Genomic DNA, 6,429 nt, shown 5'->3' on the forward strand with positions numbered 1-6,429 from the left:
CAGCCAGCACTTTTTGGACCCGGGTATTTTCCGTACCACCCCACTTTAAACTCAAAATTTCTGCCTTCCTGGTTACAGTACTATGTGCAACACTGTCGGTGATTCAATTTCAGTTTGAAGTGGGGCATTGTTTGCACTGAAAACCAGTGCAAACAAGAACACTTAATTTTCTTCTCCGTGTTCTAAATTTGATTTTGTGACAAAAAAAAGCAAATCCATAACAGCATTACAGACAAAAACGGTTGTCAATATTTTACAGCACCCTATTACAAAAAAGGAACATATTGTTACATGACAGTAAAAGCATTTTTAAAATAGTCAATGCCCATTCCTGAAAGTGATTTCATTCAATGCCCCCCCCCCCCCCCCCCCCCCCCACCCCCACCCCATACTCATGAAGAAAACAGAAAAACAGAACCATAAAACCAGAGGCAAAAAAAGTTTGAGCTGCACATGCCTTAGAGGAAGTGTCACACAGTCACCCTGCAGTCACACAGGGATGTCTCTTTTTTTTCATGGTATTTCCTGGAGAGTTACTCATTCCAACACTCACTTGACCTCTCCTCTCCTGGGAGCACAGTGATAAATGGAATCCTTACAGACTGCAAATGACTTGGGAAATGAAGGGAACATGAGAAGCACACCAGAGCACTTTATCACACAAATAACAACTTATTCAGGAACACAGGAGTGCTGTGTATGGAGACAGCGCATGTAGAATTACAGAGTAAGGCAGGGCTGCTAAATGAAATCTTAAGATGGCTAAAGTTGTGCTGGGGAGTGAGGATTCCTCATACCTGTGTGTTTTCATCACTGTTCAGACGTAACATTTCCTGTGCTGTATGACTAACGCAAAATGAAACTGTACGCTCTAACTCAGCATTCCCTGTATTCAAACCAACAAAATAATTTCAGAATGAATCACTGTTATTGACATTATTAAGGATATCAGTTCAAGTTAACTCCATTCTACATCTTTTGACCTTCCCAGTGACTGACAATGCTATTATGAGTTCATGGAGCTAATCTGTGCATTGCTAATGTCTGACAGAAAAGGGGTCACTGTTAACTGGATAGTACTGTATACCCTAGGAGGAAAAGACTGCATACTTCTACAGACTTGCAATAGATGTCAGTGTCACTGTAAGGGGATAATACTGTAATCTGTACTGCCCCTAGATAGATTCATTTATGTGACTAATAATTTATTGTTTATATATTTAAAAGCAGCCACTCAGTCCAGTGGGATAAAAATATCAACACAACCATCACCAATAGAAAAGGATTTTGAAGTAATCCAGGACAAGGGTTATGAAAACAATGTTTTAAGTAAACAACCGTTCTGGGACATCCTTTAATATTGAACAATGCCTGGATGTAGGAGGAGAACCAAATGGAATCAGTACTGATATGTGTTGGCCTCTTCCTTTTTGTTGTCCATGTAAGCACTGATTATACCACAGCCTTCTGTATACCAATTTATAGATGTGTGTTGTTTTACAAACCAGCTGCAGTATATCAATACAGTCTAGGCCATGAGAGGTTCCCTACAATGGAATAACCATGAGAGCAGCTAGATGGGACAGGCTAAAATCAATCATCTCTTCCTTTGTCATGTTAAGTCCCTGAGCCTGTTGAATATTTCATCCCAAAAGAAACAAATGACAAAAAATGCTCAAGGGAGAGGAAATCCTGCAAAGAAGAACAAAGGGGCAGATCACACCAGGACAGACTCTTTTCCAGAAAATGGGGGGAAACAGACAAATCGAGAGAAAGAGAGAGAGAGACAGGATTGCTTCCTTTTGGCCTGCCTGCAAGTGCTGTGTGGCCTGTTACTGACATATAGAGGAACCTAAATCATGTGTCCAGACCAGGAAGAAGGAAGAAGTCCCACCATCGAACAATTGCAGTGTGAAAGACATTAATAAAACATATTAAGGCCGAGGGCAGCTTGTCAAACGGTCATTAAGTTTTCATATCATTGCCTCAGCACGATCTCGTAGCCAGCAGGCACTAAGTGACGCTGTATAGGGAACTGAGAAACAGCGTCTGAGGATTAAGATTCGGTTTCCCCCTGACCCACAGATATGGCGTGCTGCTGCACAGTTAGACAGCAGGTGCTGCATTGCAGAGGAAAGGGGGGGGGGGGGGGTGTGTGGAGGGTTAGGGGTCAGAGGTTGGGCTGTTGATTGAACAGCCAGCTCTAGTTGTTTGGACACAGGAAGAGGAGGGTTTTATCGGAAATCCTGAGAATGGATGTGTGGGAACAGAAGACAGAGGTGGCGATGTTTGTTACAGTGCATTGCATTACTGTCATTCAGCAGGCATTATTATCCAGAGTGACTTACATAGGTCAGAGTTTATTTTGTTCATGTTGTCCATTTATACAGCTGAATATTTACTGAGGCAGTTCTGGGTTAAGTACCTTACTCAAGGATGAGGGTTCAGTCATACACAGAGGAGCAAATTTCCAGAAACACATGTCACTTCTCAGTATGATTGCTTTTAAAACGTGCAGCGTTCCCCTCACATACATTATATATTTTATTTGCATGTAATGAGTCATCCATGTATAGAAACTAACTGGTGATGCTGTATGAATGCACAATACACATAAGCTTTGGAGACTGGTGACGTCATGGAGGATATCAAACAGGATAGTTTCATCGGAGAGCTGCCCAGGACACTCCTCTCCAGCTAGGGTTTCACTCCACTGATCTCTGTGATGTTAGCAACACTCCATTAACAGGTCTGGGTAACCAAACAGTTCCACACAGAGTGTAGCAAGGTTTATGGATGTACAAGAGGAACATAAATAATTGAATCTACACCAATTAAGTGAGTCTCAGAGGGCCCTACCGTGTACTCATTAAGACTGGCCTGTGGTCATAGACATTGGTGCCTCTCCTGTCCTTATGCAGGCTCTGGGTGATAGCCCCTCTCGCTCTGTATCAGGAATGCAGATATTAAGGTATTAGCACTTCTCTCCCCTTCAACCAAACACACCAATGACCAATATGCTTAGCTGCAAAGAGCATGAGATCCTCTCCAAAATTAGTCTCTGCGTGTCTACATGCAAATTTAACATTATTCACAGGCAGAGACAGCTGATACATGAAAACTTGCAGCGTTGGTTTGGCTTAATATGTGTAATTAAAAATAATTATCCTGTGAATGACAAAAACAAAGTCTGGGAAGCTTGTTCTTAACAATGCACTGCCTCTGAAAACAGTCCCGCGAGATATTTTGGGCTGTAATATCACTGAGTTTAATCATGACTCAGCATTATATCATTAGTTACACTAGTATAGCCATGGATTATAAATAGACCGAAGCATGGGTCATTAAAATGTATATCTGTCAAACGTGTGCAGAAAACTGGGAGATTAGTGAATGAGCTGTCAGCGGCTGAATTGTCAAACGGTAAGTGGGCGATGCCAGAGCCTTTGTCTGTCTGTTACAAACCGTAAGTCCTGACACCCATTTTGTGACCTCAGGCAATTTCCTTTTGCCATTTCAATTCTGTCTGCTACAGTACCTTCAACCATTCAGGCATCCTCAATAAATCATATCAGCATTAATATGTGGCTGCCAGTGTCCTCAATTAAATTTATGCAGTCTCCAATAATCTGCCCACGCTTTGTACTGTAGTTTTCATGCCTGAAGAAGTCTGTGCAATTGATTATATCTCTGACATCATCTTTCATCTCCAGGAATCAATACATTCTGCTGTGAGAGAACATGTCTGACCGTTAATGTAAAGATAATTTAATTTCATTCCTGGCAGCTCGTGGCAGCTGCACATTACTGTGGCAACCTCTTTGCCCTGAATGCTGACATCAGATAAGCATATGCAGGTGAAGGTTTGTGACCTTTAGCAGTACAGTACATATGATGTAACACTGATGCCAAGTGTGTTGTGTATGAATGCCATCTAGTGGCAAAATACTGCATGTGCACCAACCATATATAGGTCAAGGACCAAAAAAAAAAAACGGAGAATTTGATCACTTTATTTACACAGCAATATGTTATTAAGGTATATATTTATAATTAAATCAAGAATTGTTTGCGACTGAGAAATTTCAGGTGATAAAGAAGCTATATGGATGACTTCTTTGTGAACCTTTTCATCAATCTGAAATGTATTAGCGGATTTGTAGCCCAACAGAAAATCTTGACGTGATATGTACCGCAAATCAGTTTCCAATTGAAAAGGACTCTAGTTCAAAACAAACAGTCCTTGAAGTGATGTTGTGACAGGACAAATTACAAAAGTAATTTATTTTCCACAGTCTCTTTGAGACTTGTTTGTTGCAATATGTTGGAGACAGACAATGGTTATACAGGAGCAGGGGGTAAATACTCTTATGCTGTTAATGCTTATCCCTTTTTCCAGTGTTCCTCTGTGATCTCAGAGCTGGGACCAAACCCCCCTCCTCAAATTAACCACGGGGTTCCAGACCTCTGCATGATCAAAGACTTCTGTAACACGTCCCACGCGATGTGGGTCAGTGTCCTGATTCGGTGTCAGAAATAATTCTGCTCTCCCCGCTATCAAGGCTAATTGAATTATAGCTGGTGACCTCTGGTTCTGTGTGTGTGGGGGGGAGTCAGAGAGAGCCGCATTTCCCATGACCCAAATCTCTCACATTCCATTAGGAGAGGGAGGCCCGGTCTACCCTGGAGGTGCAGCGCAGCTCTGGGACCGGCTCTAATCCCGAGAGACAAGTCTGCTGGAGTGGCACCTCAGGTGAAGTCGCTCTCTGTGAAGAGGCAGTAACGTAAACGCTGGGTTAGGAAGCTTAAAATGTCTGTAGATGGAAATGGGGCATGAAAAAATACAACTGGAAAAGTACAAATGTTTTACGTTAAACACAGGCAGAATGGATGGGAAATAGGGAAACCAGCTGCCTTTTAAGGATGGATGTGGCTAAAGGTGACACAAACAGCAGTGCTTCACACAGCCCCTGGGGGCTGCATTTGCAAAACCATGCTGCCTTCTTTAACCAACTCAGTCCTGTTTTTAGGCTTTGGGCCTTCATGTTGTTTTTACTGCTTCCCATGTATACTGTAATTTTTTCTTTATTGAAAAATAGATGTCATTCAAATAAACATAAGGAACAGAAAGTTCAGACACACAAACAATTTAATCATATGAGACACATATCATTGGTCATTTTAATAATTTATTGCTGGAGGGCCAAGGTATCTGTCAGAAGGATTAATTAGGAATGACACACATTGTATTGGGAATATAGAAGCCTAATAGTTACCATCAGTCCCCTTGCTGGCTGCATTGACCGTCCTGAAGGACTCTCCTGGGAGGAAAACACTGGTAACCCACAACTACCTCAGTAAATATCCAGCTATATAAATGGGTCACATGTAAAAATTGTAACCTATGTAAGTCACCCTGCATAAGAGGTGTCTGTTAAATGCCAATAATGTAATGTAATGTCATACTGACCCTTGAATAAAGTTGATGGTGAGTCTCAACTTACTCCCATAATGAGCAGTCATCCACTCTTGCTGTGCTTGTTACATGTGTTTTAATGAACAACTTCCCTCTGCAAGAGCATTTTCTATATGCTCATTTATGTTTGTGTCTAATAGGTTTGCAAAAGTGATTAGAGAAGAGAGCCATTTAATATTGTCTAACGTAAGACGAAATGGATTTTGCGCTTCCATTTATGTAACCATAGTAATACTTTATTCTTTATTTCTTCACTTGTCATACATGTATTTATTTATTTGACAGATGCTCTTATGCGGAGTGACTGACAAAGTAATACGGCACAAAGTATGCATATCACAGAAGCAATGAGACGGGGAAGACAATGACAGATACACTGCAGCCAGAATTATAGTGCATATGCATCAAACTGAAAATCAGTGCTAAAATGAAAACATCTTAGCAGTGACACATACTGTATAAATAACCTAACTTTTAATCATTAGTCACTCTAGGTAGCATGCATCTGTTCTGATGGAGGAGTCACTGGGCATGTGGCTTGACTACTATTAGCTTTTTACAGGTATTATAGAGAGTCAGTTAGCAGTTGCTATACTGACTCTAAATCCCCTGAGATAGAGCAGGACCCCAGCCCCTTGTGTCTGTAGCAGGACCCAGCAGGAATGATACAGGGGTGGATCTGTAGAGGCTTGTAACATTTCTCCCCATGTTGTTCCTGACTGCCCTCTGATGCAATGATGCAGGATCTCATCATGTTAGACTTCACTTCACTTCATTTTCTGCAGGTTATCAGTAGCACATTTATAGATTATTTAAAAGAAATGTGATAGATCAACAGCATCCCTCCCCGTCCCACGTTACCATCTTAGCATCTTATCTTATATAGAGAAATGAGGTGCTCAGTCCTTCTTTAAAAGCCTTTTATGGTGCTGATTAAACCACAGACTGCATTT

Source organism: Megalops cyprinoides, chromosome 22 (assembly GCF_013368585.1).
Source record: "Megalops cyprinoides isolate fMegCyp1 chromosome 22, fMegCyp1.pri, whole genome shotgun sequence".
In the NCBI taxonomy this organism is placed as follows: Eukaryota; Metazoa; Chordata; class Actinopteri; order Elopiformes; family Megalopidae; genus Megalops; species Megalops cyprinoides.